Raw genomic sequence first — 19,988 nt, forward strand, 5'->3', positions numbered from 1 at the left:
AATACACCCGCGGCTTCACCCCACCACCGCGGTACACCACTACACCGCGGCTACACCCACTACACCCATGGCTACACCCCACTACACCGCGGCTACACCCACCACCGCGGCTCACCACACTACACCCGCGGCTACACCCACCTACACCCGCGGCTGCACCACCGCGGCTGCACCCACTACACCCGCGGCTACACCACTGCCGCAGCTCTGTCACCCGCGGCTACCCACTGCACCGCGGCTACACCCACTACACCCGCAGCTACACCCAATACCCGCATTTCACACCCACTACCCGCATTTCACCACTATGCCATGACTACACCACCACCCGCGGCTACACCCACTACCCGCGGCTACACCCTGCACCCTTCACCACTACACCGCGGCTACACCCACTACACCACTGGCTACACCCTGCCCACTGACTGCACCACTACACCCGCGGCTACATCTACATACGTCAACAACTTAATCCTCATACCATACATAATGATAAAATACCTCGGTACACCCTGCCATAGAGATGTATACACACCTACACCCATTACACCCATTTACACTGTGATCAACTCCTGACCTGCCGCTTGTACACCCAAGACTACACCTCCCAGATTGCCCTTGGTCAATCGGGGTACACTTCAAGGCTACACCCTTAGGCTACACTAAGTTAACTAGGGTACACCACACAGAATCACTATACAACCCTACACCTCAAACTACAGCCGGCATGACCAGGGTACACTCAGCATGACCAGGGTACACTCAACATGACCAGGGTACACTCAGCATGACCAGGGTACACTCAGCATGACCAGGGTACACTCAACATGACCAGGGCACACTCAGCATGACCAGGGTACACTCAACATGACCAGGGTACACTCAAATAGCGACCAGGGTACTCAACATGACCAGGGTACACTCAGCATGACCCAGGGTACACCTCAACATGACCAGAGTACACTCAGCATGACCAGGGTACAGCCGCGAGCTAATTATTCTCGGATTCCAGATAAGAGCGTCATTAATCAGAACTTACCCGGCCGACCCCATCACGCAGTCCGTATGTGTGTGTGTGTGTGTGTGTGTGTTCCTCTTTCTCTCCTGTTTGCGCAAACTATATATTTCTGCCCTGTCAATATAAAGTCTCTCTCTCTCTCTCTCTCTCTCTCCTTCTCTCTCTCTGTATGGGCCACGTCACAACTCACCAGGGAGGCAGTAAGTCTTCCACAGGAGTACTCTTGAGGTCACCCTGCCGAGGTCCGTCCCTGTTCCCTTGGGGGGGGGAGAGGAAGGATGAGGATTGCTCGTCTGTCTGTCTTTTTTGTTTCTGTTTTTCTCTGTCCTTCATTCTCTCTCTTCCCTTTTCATTCTCAACCCTCCATTTCTTCTTATTTTTTCACTTCCTCCTCCCTCATTATCCGTCTTCCTCCCTCACTCCCTCTTTCCCCCTTTCACTCCCTCTCTTCCCCCTTCACTCCCCTCTTCCCCCTTTCACTCCTCTTTCCCCCTTCACTCCCTCTCCCCTTCACTCCCCTCTTCCCCCTTCACTCCTCTTTCCCCCTTCACTCCTCTTCCCCCCTTCATCAATCCTTCCCTTTACTCCCTCTTCCCTCCCTCCCTCCTCCCACTTAGCTCGTGACCACCATCTCAAGCACCAACCATAACTCCACCTGGTGCTTATTTTTACCTGCTTCCCCGAGTTTTTCGACCTTCTCCTCGACCTTCTCCTGTACCACTACCTCCTCCTCGACCTCCCCTCCTCCTCCTCCTCCTGTTCCATTACTTAACCAACTATTCCACCACCAACCCATTTCCTAACCCATTTCTCCCCACCCCTTTGCTTCCTTATTTCACCTGGCAACACCATCTATCTTCACAATTCACTGCCCCTCATTCCATCTATCTCTACAATACACTCCCCTCATCCTATCCTCACAACTCACTCCCCCCTCATGCCCTATATCCTCACAACTTACTCTCCTCACCACGTGCCTAGGTTAAGTTTTACCCCGTAGCTTGGAGGAGGTCATGAAGGAACGCCTATATACAGTAGCGTAGCCCAGTGTTCTTACGGGGTCCAGTGAAGGGAGGAGGATCTGGTGTTAGTGTTTATGGGGAGAGTCTATGAGGTGTGAGGTTGTCTTTGTTGGTGTGTGAGGATGTGGGTGTGTGGATGTGGGGCTGTGAGGATGTGGGTGTGAGGATGTGGGTGTGTGGGTGTGAGGATGTTAAGCTTTGATTTAAGGATGTGGGTGTGAGGATGTGTGGCTATGATGGTGTGAGGATGTGAGGCTTTGATTTGAGGATGTGGGTGTGAGGCTATGTGGATAAGGAGGATGTGGGGCTATGGCTGAGAGGATGTAAAGCTGTTTGCCTGTGAGAACAAACCAACCAAGGGGACAGATAATAGATAAACGGATTGGATAGGGGTGAAAAGTGAGAGTGAGCCCATGGGGTAACAGGCATAACTCACTAGACTACACAGCTTCTGGTACACAAAGAGGCAGTATGGGCTGGCACTGCACCAGACCACCTTCACTTCCCCCAACTGTATAGTCAGGTGCAAATTCATATCTGGGTGAAACTAGGGGTACCTTTTGGTGCGAACTATTTTCCCTTAAGGATGGAGACCAGTGTTGTATCCAATCTGTCACTACCCTCTATAGATGCAGATAAAGAGAGGAAAAGACATTGAGAGAGAGACAGTGTGTGTGTGTGTGTGTTAAGTAATATGATGCATTACTTTGTCAGTTTTTGAACCACGAGAAGATTGATTAATTATCATGGTGTCGTGGCAGGCTGACTGACCTCCACACCTGTAGTATCTGCCAGGGAGTGTATTACCCAGTAACTGACAGGATAGGTTTAGCGTCAACAAACCAACTGTTAGATTATTTTGACTCTCCCCCTCCTCACCTCACCTCACCTCACCTATCTCTCTCTCACTCCACTAGCCCCCTCCCTCTTCATCACCTCTCCCTCTGCACCCTTCATAGACCACCCTCTCCCTCTCTCTCACTCTCCCTACCCAAATCGCGTTAGCCGTTCCCCTTGCCACTCTATCCCACCCACCCACCTGACACATCACGCCTCCTCACGTCACTCATGCCTCGTCCCTCCTCACGTCACTCGTGCCTCGTCCCTCCTCACGTCACTCGTGCCTTGTCCCTCCTCACGTCACCATGCCTCGTCCCTCACCGTCACCTCCGTGCCTTGTCCCTCCCTCGTCACCATGCCTCGTCCCTCCTCACGTCACTCGTGCACCGTCCCTCCTCTCACGTCACTCGTGCCTCGTCCCTCCTCCACGTCACTCGTGCCTCGTCCTCCTCACGTCACTCATGCCTGTCCCTCCTCACGTCACTGTGCCTTGTCCTCACGTCTCACTCGTGCCTTGTCCTCCTCACGTCACTCATGCTTCGTCCCCGTCATGCGTCATACTCTTGTCACTTCTCCTCTTTTCCCTTCACCTCACTTTTCTACCGCCTTTCCCCACCTCACTCTCTCCCTACCTCCTTCTCCCCACACTTCACTCTCCCTACCTCCTCCTCCCCTCACCTCATCCTCTTTCTACCTCTCCTCCTCCCCACACCTCCCTCTCTCCCACCTCCTCCTCCCCACACCTCCACTCTTTCTACCTCATCCTCACCTCACTCTCTACCTCCTCCCTCCCCACACCTCACTCTCTCCCTACCTCTCTCCTCCCACACCTTTACTCTCTCCCTACCTCCTCCCTCCCTCACCTCACACTCTCTCCCTACCTCCTCCCACACCTCACTCTCTCCCTACCTCCTCCCTCCCCTCCCACTCTTCTACCTCCTCCCCCTCACCTCCCTCCCTCTACCTCCTCCTCCCCACACCTCACTCTCTCCCTACCTCTTCCTCCCACACCTTACTCTCTCCTCACCTCCTCCTCCCTCACCTCACTCTCTCCCCCTACCTCCTCCCTCCCCACACCTCACCTCTCCCTACCTCTTCTCCCCACACCTCACTCTCCCTACCTCCTCCTCCCCACACCTCCACTCTCCCTACCTCTCCTCCCCATACCTCCTCTCTCCCTTACCTCCTCCCTCCCCACACCTCACTCTCTCTCCCTACCTATTCCTCCCCACACCTCCTCTCTCCCTACCTCTCCTCCCCCACACCTCACTCTCTCCCTACCTCTTCCCCTCCCCACACTCACTCTCCCCTACCTCTTCCTCCCCCACACCCCACTCTCTCCCCACCTCCTCTCCCACACCTCTCACTCTCCCTACCTCCCTCCTCCCCACACCTCTCTCTCCCCTACCTCCCTCCCCAAACCACCTTTACTCTCCCCTACCTCTTCCTCCCCACACCCTTCACTCTTTCCCTACCTCTTCCTCCCCACACCTCACTCTCTCTCCCTACCTCCTCCTCCCACACCTCACTCTCCCTACCTCCCTCCTCCCCACACCTCACTCTCTCCCACCTCCTCCTCCCCCACACATCACTCTCTCCCTACCTCCTCCTCCCCACACCTCCCTCTCCCCCTACCTCTTCCTCCCCACACCTCACTCTCTCCCTACCTCCTCCTCCCCACACACCTCACTCTCCCTTCCTACCTCCTCCTCCCACACCTCCCTCTCTCCCTACCTCCTCCTCCCCACACCCCTCCTCTCTCCCTACCTCCTCCTCCCACACCTCCTCTCCCCCTACCTCCTCCTCCCCCACCTCACTCTCTCCCCTACCTCTTCCTCCCCACCTCACTCTCCTACCTCTTCCCTCCCCACACCTCACTCTCTCCCCTACCTCCTCCCTCCCCACACCTCACCTCTCTCCCTACTCCTCCTCCTCCCCCACACCACACCTCTCTCCACCTCCTCCTCCCCACACCTCCCTTCTCCCCTACCTCCTCCCTCCCACACCTCACTCTCCCTCACCTCCTCCTCCCCCACACCTCCTCTCCCTACCTCTTCCCTCCCCCTCACTCTCTCCCTACCTCTTCCTCCCCACACCTCACTCTCCCTACCTCCTCCTCCCCCACACCTCCTCTCCCTACCTCCTCCTCCCCACCACACTCTCTCCTACCTCCTCCTCCCCCACCTCACTCTCTCCCTACCTCCCTCCCCATACCCTCACTCTCTCCCTACCTCTTCCCCCCCACCTTCTCTCTCCCAATCCCTCCTCCCACACCTCACTCTCCCTACCTCCTCCTCCCCACCTCACTCTCTCCCCTCCTCCTCCTCCCTCCCACACCCTACTCTCCCACCTCCTCCCCCCATACCTCCTCTCCCCCCTACCTCTTCCCCCACCTCACTCTCTCCCTACCTCCTCCTCCCATACCCTCACTCTCTCCCACCTCTCCCCCCCACACCTCACTCTCTCCCTACCTCCTCCCTCCCCACACCTCACTCTCTCCCCACCTCTTCCCTCCCACACCTCACTCTCTCCCTACCTCCTCCTCCCACACCTCACTCTCTCCCTACCTCCTCCTCCCCACACCTCACCTTCTCCCTACCTCCTCCTCCCCACACCTCACTTCCTCCCTACCTCCTCCTCCCCACACCTCACTCTCTCCCTACCTCCTCCTCCCCCACACCTCACTCTCTCCCACCTCTTCCTCCCCCACACCTCCCACTCTCCCTACCTCTTCCTCCCCACACCTCCTCCCTCTCCCTACCTCCTCCTCCCCACACCTCACTCTCTCCCTACCTCCCTCCTCCTCCCCACACCACACCTCCCCCCTACCTCCTCCCCACTCCACTCTCTCCCTACCTCCTCCTCCCCACACCTCACTCTCCCTACCTCCTCCCCCCCACACCTCACTCTCTCCCTACCTCCCTCCCACACCTCACTCTCCCTACCTCCTCCTCCCCCACACTCTCCTCTCCCTACCTCCTCCCATACCTCACTCTCTCCCTACCTCTCCCCCACACCTCCCACTCTCTCCCCCTAACTCCCTCCTCCCCAACCTCACTCTCCCTACCTCCTCCCTCCCCACACCCCTCACTCTCTTTCTACCTCCCTCCCACACCTCACTCTCTCCCTACCTCCTCCTCCTCCCCACACCTCTTCTCCCTTTCTTCCTCTCCTCCCCACACCTCACTCTCTCCCTACCTCCTCCCTCCCCATCTCTCCCTCTCCCCTACCTCCTCCCTCCCCTCCCCACACCTCACTCTCTCTCCCTACCTCCTCCTCCCCACACTCCACTCTCCCCTCCTCCTCCTCCCCCCACACCTCCCACTCTCCTACCTCCTCCCCCTCCCCCACCTCACTCTCTCCCTACCTCTTCCTCCCCACACCTCACTCCCTCCCCTACCTCCTCCTCCCCACACCTCCCTCTCTACCTCCTCCTCCCCACACCTCACTCCCCTCTCCCCTCCCTCCTCCCCCCCACACCTCACTCTCCCCACCTCCTCCTCCCACCCCTCACTCTCTCTCATCTCCTCCTCCCCACACCTCACTCTCCCTACCTCTTCCTCCCCACACCTCATCACTCTCCCTACCTCCTCCTCCCCACACCTCCCTCTCTACCTCCTCCTCCCCACCCCACCCTCTCCCTACCTCCTCCTCCCCACACCTCACTCTCTCCCTACCTCCTCCTCCCCACACACCTCACCTCTCTCCCTACCTCCTCCTCCTCCTACACTCTCTACCTCCCTTCCCTACCTCCCTCCCACACCTCCTCTCTCCCTACCTCCTCCTCCCACACTCTACACTCCTCCAACTACTTCTCCCCTCCTCCTCCCCACACCTTCACCTTTCCCTACCTCCTCCTCCCCCACACCTCACTCTCTCCCTACCTCCTCCCTCTCTCCCCACACCTCACTCTCTTCCCTACCTCTTCCCTCCCCACACCCCACTCTCTCCCCTCCTCCTCCCCACACCTCCCTCTCCTCTCCTACCTCCTCCTCCCCCACCTCACTCACTCCCTACCTCCTCCTCCCCCCACACCTCACTCTCCCTACTCCTCCTCCCCACACCTCTCACTCTCCCTACCTCCTCCTCCCCACACCTCCCCTCTCCCTACCTCCTCCCTCCTCCCCACACCTCACTCTCCCTACCTCTTCCTCCCCACACCCCACTCTCTCCTACCTCCTCCTCCCCACACCCCACCTCCCTCCTACCTCCCTCCTCCCTCCCACACCTCACTCTCTCCCCTACCTCCTCCCCCACACCTCACTCTCCTACCTCCTCCCTCCCTCTTGACATTACCACCTTCTCCCCTCTCCTCCTCCCCCCCCACACGTAGGAGCTGGTGGTCAGTGGTGGTGGTGGTGGGTCAGGCGTTTTTGCTGTCTTTACCGATGATGAGGCAACGTTTGGTGGACACAGGTCATTTGTCTGTTGTTAGTTCTTTCTCGCTTTTCTATATTTCTCTCTCTCACTATCTCTAACTCTCACTCTTTTTTTCTTTATTGCTGGCTCTCTCTCTCTCTCTCTCTCTCTCTCTCTCTCTCTCTCTCTCTCTCTCTCTCTCTCTCTCTCCGTTATCACTTGTTCGCTCGCTCGCTCTTTCTCCCACTCTCTTTCTCTCTCCGTTGTTCTCTCGCCCTTTCTCTCACTCTATCTATCATTCTATCTCTCACTCTTTACCTCTCTCTCTCTCTCTCTCTCCGAGCTAATCATCGGCTGCGAGACACACTGACACATCACCACCCATCGATAGAGATAACCTCACCAATGACTGACAGATAATGTAATATGGTCACAACCTAACCTAACCTCAACCCATTCCAGTCGCGTACGTTGATGGTTCCTGGTGCGGGTGCGGTTCTGGATGCAAGTGCGGTTCTGACTGCTGGTCTGGGCCTGGATGCAAGTGCGGTTCTGGATGTGGATACGGTTTTGGGTGCGGATGTGGATCTGGGTCTGGGCAGGTGCGGGGCTGTTTGGATGTGGGTACTGGTATAGGTGTGTGGGTTTCTGGGTGTGGATGTAGTGAGTTAATCTTGGGTGGCACCAGGACACAGCGTGGCTCCCCTGGGTGGCCTCAGTGCCTGTCTCGTCACCTCTTCTACAAAGCTCACACCAACTTGTGGGATTTAACATGTAAATTACAAATTACGGGAAGCCTTCATTGTCCCGTCCAGTGGTGGTGGTTATGGGTGTGATGATGTGAGGTGGTGGTAGCGTGAGGTGGTGAGGGTGTGGTGGTGGTGGTAGTGACGGTGGTGAGATGGTGGTATGTGTGTGTGTGGGGGTTGCAACACCATTATCACCATCATTTCTCTCACTAGCACCCGTCTCCACAATCATCACCATTACCAACCCACCATCAACACCACCACCTAACAGCACCACCAATGACTAATATTAAATATTCTCTTCAATGCGAGGGAGAGAAGGAAGGAAGGAGGGGTGAAGAAAGAAGACCTGTAGGAAAAGAGAAGGAGCAGAAGTCAGGGTGAGACAGACAGTCGGATGAAGGAGTGAAGGGAGGAAAGGAGAGAGGGTAAGGGGGGGAAGGAGAAGAGATGGAAGGAAGGAGGGATGGAAGAGGAGGAAGGAGTGCCATAGCAGGTGTCTGAGTGAACTCCACCCCGGGCGTTGTGTGTGTGGCGTGAGTGGCGAGGGCAGGTTGGGTGGGTGGGTGGGCAGGGGGGGGTGGGAGGTGTGGGTGGGTGTGTGATGAGGGAGTGTGTGTCACTGGCCGCCACACTGCCACATGACCTGGGCTTGTGTGGGTCAGGCGGGGGCGACCCCGACGCACGGAGGTCACAGAGTTGACCCCGGCGTGGTGTGGGCGAAGGCCCCGGCGGTGCGTGCTGCTCGTTAGTGGTGCCTGGGGCCACTCCCCCCTGCCTCCCCCCAGACGTGGCCGGGGGCGGCGCAGTTAGGGGTGAGTGTTGCGTGGCCTGCCTGGCCCCAGGCAGGGCTGGCTGCAGGCGACTGCCACCCGTGCTGGCCAGCCGAGGGGCTCGTGGCAGGCCGTGCAGCACACCTTATTTGTGCTCAGGGCCACACCTCCTCCTGCACCTTCACCTCCACCCACCTCGCCTTCCACTGCTCCTCCTCGTCCTGTGCACCGTCAGGAGTTGTGGAGTGAGGGAGAGGGGCCGGTGAGGAGCGTGGAGACAGCGGTGGGACGCCCCGGGGTAAACAGGTGGAGCATGACCAGGCGGGCGGCCCCCTTGCACGGCGGGTCGGCCTGGCCACCGCCGCCCCGGGCACACACGGTATGCGACTCTCCCCCACGGCCCACCTCCACACCTCCCTCGCCCGGGTACACCACCACACATGTGCCTCTCACCTCACCTACCTCCATCCCCCACCTCCTCTCTGTCACCTCCAATATCCTCTATCTGCCTCTCACACCGAATTTTCTCCCCGTAGTCCACAAACCACCAAATCGCCAAATTATCACCAGGTATATAACGTTTCACCTGGAAATCCTCCTCACATACCCAGGTAGTCATAAATTATGGCCAGCGATCATGTGTCGTTCATCTACACCAGCCAGTGTTCGCCCTCACACTGTACCACACCATCTGACCTAAAACTGTGGCGTATGTGCGACACACAGCTGGGAGCGTGTGTTCCCAGGGTGGTGGTGGTGGTGTGTGTGTGTGAAAGGCGGTTGTGCTGCCGGAGAGGGAGGTGTGGCACCTTGCTTGAGGCTGCTGCTACCCTGGCTCAGCTTACCTCCTTCCTCACCTCCTCCTCCTGCTGCTGCTGCTGATCTGCCTTCTGCTTCCTCTACACCTGCTCACTTCTTATAATAACTACGCATGTCATTTTGGTTGTAATTTTTCTCGACAATTAACATAAACGCACCAAAATCCCTCTTGACAGTCATGCATCATACACCCAACCATAATACACCATACATTAACGTTGCTAATTCCTCATACATATTACACACAGTTGGCCCATCACGCAAACACCAACACTTACACCCTCTCCCTTGCTCAATACCCACACCCAGCCCGCCCCTGTAATACAACATTCACACAGGCTACCGAGGCCTTACATACGGCACATACAAGTTGCCTCACACACAATATTATTCATGCCCCTCATTCTTTATGCTAGGTTTACACACCATAATTAAGCTCCTGTATACAGACACACACACACACACACACACACACACACACACACATGAAACCATAGGGCACAAATTACTGTCACTTAAAACCGCAAGTGGGTAACGAGTTTCAAGCATTCATTCGTGACGTAACTGTACCAGCTCTGATGTCACTGTACCAGGTCTGATGTCACTGTACCAGGTGTAAGTCATCACCAGCTGTGTCTCAGTGTGTGCCAGCTGTTGCGCCACGATACCCCTGCGTCGCTACTGTACCACCTGTGACGCTACTGTACCACCTGTGACGCTACTGTACCACCTGCGTCGCTACTGTACCACCTGTGACGCCGCTGTACCACCTGTGTCGCTACTGTACCACCTGTAACGTCACTGTACCACCTATGACGTCACTGTACCACCTGTAACGTCACTGTACCATCTCTAACGCTACTGTACCACATGGGGCTATGCAGCGAGGGACGGGTGTATGGTGGCACTTTGATTATGATACACACACACACACACACACACGTAGGTTCTGGTACTGTAAATCTAGATATGTAGCTAAAACAACTATCTGTGTATACTTTGTGGGAAACAATATGAGACCATGGACGATAAATTTTGGTATATGAGGGCTGTCACTAGTCACACGTAAAATTTCGGAGCATATCGACCCCCACCTGCACAGAGAGTTGTTTTAGCTACTTACCAATCTCCATCTTGAAATCCAGAACCACAAATCTTACAGTCTGGGAAGTTAATTTTAGCCATATATGGTTTTAAAGATATAGTATAGTAGAGTCTCCGTGTGCTTTAGACGCCATATTGGTTGTTATCTCTGTGCTGAAAATACACAACGAACAGAGATGACATAGTGGAATAGAGGAGTGGGTCATTTAACGAAAGCTTTCAATACAATAAAATGAAAGGTGTGGTGAAGTTCGGAAAATTTACAGCAAGGTGGCTGGTCCCCTAAACTGGTGTATCTGGAGATTTAAAGACGGTCAGAGGGCGTAGGTGAGGTGCATCGAGTGTGTGTGTTGATTTAGTGGTTTATACTGTAGTAGTTCTGTCGTCTAGGGGTGATACAGTGTTGAGTGGTGTTTAGTTCAACATTTAATAGTGTGGTGGTGTGAGACCTGTGTGTGTGTGTGTGTGTGTGTGTGTGTGTGTGTGTGTGTGTGGTAGGTATAAACATCATAACAAGATCTTACACATGAACCTTAAACAGTATTCTTCGTCAAGATTATTCAAAGGTATGCTCTCTCTCTCTCTTCTTCTTCTCTCTCTTCTCCCCCCCTAGGTAATGGTGGTGTAGCAGGTGTTGTGCCTGGTGACCTGTGCTGGTAAATGACAAGTGAATGGTGATTGACAAGGCGCCGCCGACATTATAATCACTGGTAGCGTTGAGTAGTCAGGTCATGTTTAATAATGTGAGCGGTGAGGAGGCGTTTTTACGCACTCTTTCTACCTAAGGATATGATGATCACCTGAAGATTACCCCCCCACCCTCAATGTATTTCATCTGAAGATTAATCACCTAATGTTACCTAAGGGGTTAGCTTAGGTACTGTAACAGCATAAGGCATCACCTCCAGTTAAGGTATTAGTGACGGCACCGGTTAGTGTGGGAAGGTAAGGCAACACCTACCACACTACTGTACGAGGAGAACCTTGGTGTTTGAGAGAGAGAGAGAGAGAGAGAGAGAGAGAGAGAGAGAGAGAGAGAGAGAGAGAGAGAGAGAGAAGCGGCAAGGCGGCCTGCCAGTGAGGCATGGAGTGAGGGCGGTGGACGCGGCACACGGCCCGGGGCACTGATGGGCGTCAGATTACCGCCACCCTGAGACAAGCTCGGCCACAAACGGACGGGCTCGGCCAGTTGGGGTCAAGACGGGCTCGGAACGCCTCTACCCGTCCCTCTGTCTCGAGACGCTAGACACGAAACGCCGAAGAGGTTAGGTAAGCCGCGGGCGTCTACAGGTAGTACACTCATACTTACCTGCTTAAATACACTCATACTTACCTACTTAAATACACTCATACTACTCACTTACTTAAATACACTCATACTTACCTACTTAAATACACTCATACTTACAAAGATACTTTACTTATGGTGGTGGTGAAGCTAGGTGTAGTCTATTATTATTAAAATGGTCTAGCTAAAGATTGAGAGAGAGGCAGGCGCAAAACCGCACACCAACAGAGCATCAGAGGCTGGGTGGGTGAGGGGGCTACAAGTTTAGAGAAGGTGGAGGAGGAGGGGAAGGGAGGGAGGGAAAGGGGGTGGAGAAGGGGTGAGGAAGGATATAAGTACATGTGTGTAGACCCTCTCTCTCTCTCTCTCTCTCTCTCTCTCCATCAATCATCCCTGCTCTCTCCTGACTGACACACGCACATTATACCGTCAGCTTCCGTCATTCACACCTTCAATCTCCCCCACACTCTTCTTTCATTTTCATCAGTCATCTTGTGTTCATCCATCCCTTCATTCTATTCCTCCTTTTCATTCATTTTTTTATCATCCATCTTAATATCTCCGTTGTTACATCCATATCCACATCCATCAACTGCCTCATCCACTTCAACCATATTGATTTATCTATAGTCATCCATGTCATTATCCATTTTGCTTTTGTATCTAAGTGTCATTGAGTCATGCAATGAGGCCTCTACTAGACCCTCGTGTCATTTATCTATCTAGCTGTCTATCTATCTGTCTGTCTATCTATCTGTCTGCTCATCTATCTATCTATTTGTCTATCTGCTCATCTGTCTATGTGTCTATCTGTCTCCCTGACCCTCGACCATCCACCCAGCCACAGTAGGAGACAGTGGCCGGGGTGTGGCGCCACTTGCTACACACTTTCACTAACTCCTGTACTGTACACACACACACACACACACACACACACACACACACACACACACACACACACACACCGCCTTAGAAAATATAGGATTATTCTTCTTATTATTATTATTTTTTACATCAACCTTCTTCTAGGTGTTGTACAGGAGTGTGTGTGTGTGTGTGTGTGTGTGTGTGTGTGTGTGTGTGTGTGTGTGTGTGTGTGTGGAGGGTTGGTGGGAGGGGACAATGTTTATCAATTCTCTCGGGTGAATGGAATAAAAATCACAGGAAAAAAACCCCACAATTTTGGCTAGGAAAAAAATCAGAAAAAATAATCACAATTTTAGCTAGGAAAAAAGTTACAGGAATAAAAATACATTATATTTAAATACCACAAGACTTCAGAGACCACGTAACCCGCGCCATCAAGTCTCAACCCGGAATTATAGAAACTGAATGTGCCGGTTTACCTGTGTGTCTGTGTGCATGAAGTGTTCTCCATACCTGACCAGATCCACCTGTTGCTGCTTCTTAATATCTGTTTGTCTGTCTCTTTTTGCCCGCCTTTCTGTCTGTTGTCTGTCTCTCTCTACTGCATCAGGTCTTCAGTATCCCTTAGGGGCAGTGAATATACCTATAACCTTCCTTCGTTCACTTGAAAGATGCCACCAGATTCCCCCCTTCTCCCTTCCTTCTCCCTTCCTCCCTCTCTCCCTTCCTCCCTAGTAAAGCCATCTCCTCAATTGTGTCGTTCTTTCTCTCCCCTCTCCTCTAGTTTTCCCTTATTCTCTCTCGTTTCTGCCATATAAGTGTCCCTAAGTCTCTCTTTCTCTCTCTCTTTCTCCCTTCCTTCTCGGTAAATGTGTCTCTCTCTTTCTCTCTCTCTCTCCCTTCTCCCTGTAAATAAATACATTTCTCAGTCTCCCTTCCTCTCTCTCTCCCTTCTCCCTGTAAATAAATACATTTCTCAGTCTCCTCTCTCTCCTTCTCCTCCCCTAAGTAAATGCATCTCAGTCTCCCTTCCATTAAAATTCAATTTCTCTTCTTACTTCCCACAAAAATGACAAAAACTTGAACTCAGTTTTAGACGAACTTTTGGGATAAATCACGTTTAAAAGACAACTCATATGGATGGCAACACTCTCAACCTGTTGTACTGGTAGTGACGTCAGCAGAAGCGAACCTCACTAGTTCAAAATAATAATAATAATAATAAAATAACTTAATAACTTAATAATAATAACTTAATTAACACAGGAGGAGTTGCTTGATTAATTACACTATACGTTTAGAATTTTGTTTCACTAATGTTCATAGGACGTTCATCTATATGTATTTTCACATAAATTCTAATTTAAGTAAAGGTATTATGATTATGTTGTCTTTATCGAATGCAGAGTTTGAAGGCGTGACGAATTGTGAATGGCAATCGTGTTTTCCTCTTGTGACGTCATGGCTGTACCTCTATAGCAGTTGTCAACCTTTTTTTTTTACACGATTTAACGTATATAAATTAAATTCTTGAAGTAGTGGTTATATATTTTTATTATTATATATTTTTTATTTTTATTATTATTATATTTTGAGAGGGGGGTGAAAATTCCATCATAACACGAGGCTTGAAATATATATATTGTCTATCTGATGTAAGTAGTTGTTTTTGGCGGCCTTCGTTCTTCCTAAGCAGTCTCTCTCTCTCTCTCCTCACGAGATACTGTAACTAAATATTCTTCCTTCCCCACTCGTAAATTTCAGTACCCCTTTCTCATCGATCCTTCCCTACTTCGTTTCGCTCCTCCCCTCCTTGCCTCCTCTCCTTCCTTCCTTCCTCCCCTCCTCCTTCTTTCCCTCCCTCCCTCCCATCCTTCTTCCTTCCTCTCTCTCCACTTTCCACTTCATCATCATTCTCACCCCACACACCCCCAACATCATTTTATAAATCAACATTGAGGGCTCCTACTATTTGCGCTCTCGCTGACAATAGCTGGGTAATGCCCCGACCTAAGACTCCCCAGATAGCTCCCAGATGGCCACTCATGCTATGACCTCATTAGCTTAAAAGCATAATCAGGTCTAGCGGCTGAGGGAAGGGCCCAGACGTCCTCGCGGTGCCTGGGGCGACTTCCGGGCCACACAATACACAATCGTAAAGGGAATGACACGGAAATATTCATCTCTGTTGACGGAGTTTGACTTGTAGTGGTGGTGGTAGGGTGCTGGGTGGTGGTGGGGTGGGGGGGGTGTTGGTGCTGGTGGGTGGTTAGGGTGTGTTGGTGCTGGTGGTGGGGTGTGGTGGTGGTGGTGATAGGTGGGTGGTGGTGGTGGTGAATGGTGGTAAGGTGCGTTGGTGAAGGTGATTGTGGTAGTATTGGAAGATGCATGTATAAGTGGCAGTTAGTAAAATGAGAGGAGGAGGGGTAAAGGAGATTGTGGTAGTAGTGGTGGTGGTGGTTGAGACGATGTTAGTGAGAGGAGGATGTGGTGGTAGTATCAATTTTAGGTTATGATGGTTATGGGGAAGAATAGTGGGAGGTTGGTGATGGTGGTTAGAGGGTGTTGGGGGGATGGTGAATGATGGTGCTGATGGTGTTTATAAGTAGTGATGGTGGTTGTGGTTGGTGGTGGTAGATAATGGTGGGAGTAGTTTATGTGGATAATTTTTGTTCCAGGCTCTCTCTCTCTCTCTCTCACACACACACACACACACACACACACACACACACACACACAAGGTCTGAGCTTTGTTGGTATTAATGTCTCCTAAAATGTCCCTATGCGTCGGTGTAAATGTCTCCTATAATTCGGTGTAAATGTCTCCTATGCGTCGGTGTAAATGGTGTAAATATTTCGTCCCCGTCAGTGTAAATTACAGCCCCGCGTTACTGTAAATATATTCCCACTGCGTCAATGTAAATTTCACTCACTCTCTCGCGTCACTGTAAACAGATGATACCTACCTTTCCATTCGCCATTGTAAATACACATAGTAATGCCGGTTCTTGTTTCTCATTTCCATTCCGTTCCATTTATCAATTCATGCATGCAAAGTGGCGGAAGCGTGCGCCGGTCCCGGAAAAATAGAGAGGCGTTCAAAAGATCCGTTCAGCGCGCGGAGAGTGCAAAGGGGAGAGGGGGGGGGGGTAAATCACCCCCTCCTACCTTTCTCCATGCCCCCTCCCACTACTACCCCTTGGACACGAGGGAAATTGGAACTCTGTGTGTGTGTGTGTGTGTGTGTGTGTGTGTGGAGGAGGAGGAGGAGTAAAACAAGAATGGTAGGGAAAGAAAGGAAAGGGAGAGAAGGGAGAGAAGACGAAGAAGAGACATGACGAAAAACAGAGGGCAAGGGAAGGAGGGAGGAAGAGGAAGACCAAGGGAAGAAGGCAGACTAGGGAGGAGGAATAGGAAAAGAAGAGAAGGATAAGAGGCATACGATGAGAAGGAGGAAGGATATAGGAAGAAGGGAAGGAGGGAGGACGAGGAGGAGAGAGAGGGGACAGGAGGAGGGAGGGACCAGAAGGCGGAGGTAGTTTAAGCAGTATAAATAGTGTGAACGTTAATCACCAATTTATATACAGGTAAGGGAAAAGATAGAGGGCAATTACTGGTCGTTTGACATTACTAGAAAACCAGGTGGGAAAGAGGTGGGAGGGAGGGGAGGAAGGTGAGAGAGAGAGAGAGAGCAGGGCAGTGGAAAAGGAGTAGAGTGAGTGAGTTGCGTGAATGAATGAGTGAGTGAGTGAGTTGCGTGAATGAATGAGTGAGTGAGTGAGTTGCGTGAATGAGTGAGTGAATAACAAACCGAGTCATATATTTATATATGTATTATGGATACAGCAGAGACGGGGATGGCAAGAAATACATAAGCAGCTATTCATAATGAAAACACACACACACACACACACACACACACACACACACACACACGAGTCTCTCTCATCCACCTACATGAGAATGAATGCCAAACACATCATTCATTTATTCATTCTGAACACAGCAGAGGGGAGGAGGCGAATTGTGAACGATTAAACAGACTAGACAGACTAGACAGACAGACAGACGAGACAGGCAGAGACAAAGGTTCTTTTCCCCCGATAGTTATGCACGACGCTAGGCTTTGATGGAGATAAAATGAGGCTTTGCTGTTCACTCTAGAGATTGGACAGGTGTGTTCTGTCTCTCTCTCTCTCTCTCTCTCCGTTTGTGATACATCGCCTTATTTCTTTGTTTTAATCCTCCTCCTCCTCCTCCTCCTCCTCCTGCTTCTTCCCTCTTTTCCTCCTCTTCCATCTTTTTATCCTCCTTCTCTCCTCCCTCTTTCTCTATTTCTTCTCCTTAGTGTTTTCTCTCTTCACTCTCTTTTCTTTGTTTCCTTCACTCCCCTTTATATCTTTCCATTTTTCTCTCTTCTCCTTTCTCTTTTTCTCTCGTTCTATCATCATATTTCTCTTCTCCTGTCCCTCTGATGTTTATAGTTATGAGGGAGACGAAAAAATATTGGAATTACAACAACAACAAAAACACTAATAATGCTAATAATAATAACAATAATGATAACAACAAAACAACAACAACAACAACAACAACAATACTACTACTATTAACAATAACAGCAACAACAACAATAATAATAATAATAATAATAATAATAATAATAATAATAATAATAATAATAATAATAACATCAGATGGACACAGGTAATGGCAGTACAGGTAGTATATGGTCATGCCCTCCCCTCCCCTCCTATAGTAATTACCGTAACAGGTTACCATACTGAGACCTCCTGACCGCTCTCATAGGACACAATAGTTATCCTTACGTCGCCTATCCTGTCAGTTTGTCAAGACATCCTGTCAATTCTCATAGGACACAGTTATATTCTTACCTCTCCTATCGTTCGTTCTGTTTTTATTTATCTTTATTCCCGTTTTTCTGTTCATCTTATTCTATTCCGTGTTTTCCACTGGAGAAATAAGCTGCAGCACCGAGCCACTGTGTGTGTGCGTGTGTGGATGTTATGTCATGGTAGTGGTTGTCATGGTAGTGGTTGTCATGGTAGTGGTTGTCATGGTGGTGGTTGTCATGGTCGTGGTTGTCATGGTAGTGGTTGTCATGGTAGTGGTTGTCTGGTAGTGGTTGTCATGGTAGTGGTTGTTATGGTAGTGGTTGTCATGGTCGTGGTTGTCATGGTAGTGGTTGTCATGGTAGTGGTTGTCATGGTAGTGGTTGTCATGGTAGTGGTTGTCATGGTAGTGGTTGTCATGATCGTAGTTGTCATGGTAGTGGTTGCCAGGGTAGTGGTTACCATGGTAGTGGTTACCATGGTAGTGGTTGTCATGGTAGTGGTTGTCGTGGTCGTGGTTGTCATGGTCGTGGTTGTCATGGTCGTGGTTGTCATGGTAGTGGTTGCCATGGTAGTGGTTGCCATGGTAGTGGTTGCCATGGTAGTGGTTGTCATGGTAGTGGTTGTCATGGTAGTGGTTGTCATGGTAGTGGTTGTCATGGTAGTGGTTGTCATGGTAGGTGGTTGTCATGGTAGTGGTTGTCATGGTAGTGGTTGTCATGGCGTAGTTGTCATGGTAGTGGTTGTCATGGGTAGTGGTTGTCATGGTCGTAGTTGTCATTGGTGGTTGCCAGGGTAGTGGTTACCATGGTAGTGGTTGTCATAGTAGTGGTTGTCATGGTCGTAGTTGTCATGGTAGTGGTTGCAGGGTAGTGGTTGTCATGGTAGTGGTTACCATGGTAGTGGTTACCATGGTCGTGGTTGTCATGGTCGTGGTTGTCATGGTAGTGGTTACCATGGTCGTAGTTGTCATGGTAGTGGTTGAGGTAGTGGTTGCCATGGTAGTGGTTACCATGGTAGTGGTTACCATGGTCGTGGTTGTCATGGTCGTGGTTGTCATGGTAGTGGTTGCCATAGTCGTGGTTGTCAGGTAGTGGTTGTCATGGTAGTGGTTGTCATGATCGTAGTTGTCATGGTAGTGGTTACCATGGTAGTGGTTGTCATGGTAGTGGTTGTAGTGGTCGTGGTTGTCATGGTCGTGGTTGTCATGGTCGTGGTTGTCCTTGGTAGTGTGCATGGTAGTGGTTGTCATGGTCGTGGTTGTCATGGTAGTGGTTGTCATGGTAGTGGTTGCCATGGTAGTGGTTGTCATGGTAGTGGTTGTCATGGTAGTGGTTGTCATGGTAGTGGTTGTCGTGGTTGTCATGGTCGTGGTTGTCATGGTAGTGGTTGCCATGGTAGTGGTTGCCATGGTAGTGGTTGCCATGGTAGTGGTTGTCATGGTGTGGTTGTATGGTGTGGTTGTCAGGTAGTGGTTGCCATGGTAGTGGTTGCCATGGTAAGTGGTTGTCATGGTAGTGGTTGTCATGGTAGTGGTTGTCATGGTAGTGGTTGTCATGGTAGTGGTTGCCATGGTAGTGGTTGCCATGGTAGTGGTTGCCATGGTAGTGGTTGTCATGGTAGTGGTTGTCATGGTAATTGGTTGTCAGGTAGTGGTTGTCACGGTAGTGGTTGTCATGGTAGTGGTTGTCATGGTAGTGGTTGTCATGGTAGTGGTTGTCATGGTAGTGGTTGCCATGGTAGTGGTTGTCATGGTCGTGGTTGTCATGGTCGTGGTTGTCATGGTAGTGGTTGCCATGGTAGTGGTTGCCATGGTAGTGGTTGTCATGGTAGTGGTTGCCATGGTAATTGGTTGTCATGGTAGTGGTTGTCGTGGTTGTCATGGTCGTGGTTGTCATGGTAGTGGTTGCCATGGTAGTGGTTGCCATGGTAGTGGTTGTCATGGTAGTGGTTGTCATGGTAGTGGTTGTCATGGTAGTGGTTGTCGGTGGTCGTGGTTGTCATGGTGGTGGTTGCCATGGTAGTGGTTGCCATGGTAGTGGTTGCCATGGTGGTTCATGGTAGTGGTTGTCATGGTAGTGGTTGTCATGGTAGTGGTTGTCATGGTAGTGGTTGTCATGGTAGTGGTTGCCATGGTAGTGGTTGCCATGGTAGTGGTTGTATGGTAGTGGTTGCCATGGTAGTGGTTGTCATGGTCGTGGTTGTCATGGTAGTGGTTGTCATGGTAGTGGTTGCCATGGTAGTGGTTGTCATGGTAGTGGTTGTCATGGTAGTGGTTGTCATGGTAGTGGTTGTC

General features: G+C 51.2%; 1 protein-coding gene across 1 annotated transcript in view; it reads right to left on the minus strand.

Annotated features, from left to right (window-relative positions):
* Positions 1 to 19,988, minus strand: part of LOC121861232 (BTB/POZ domain-containing protein kctd15-like) — a gene marked incomplete in the record, with an annotated part of 88,998 nt that overhangs the window by 15,006 nt on the left and 54,004 nt on the right.

This window comes from Homarus americanus, unplaced genomic scaffold, assembly GCF_018991925.1.
Source record: "Homarus americanus isolate GMGI-L3 unplaced genomic scaffold, GMGI_Hamer_2.0 scaffold21314, whole genome shotgun sequence".
Taxonomy (NCBI): Eukaryota; Metazoa; Arthropoda; class Malacostraca; order Decapoda; family Nephropidae; genus Homarus; species Homarus americanus.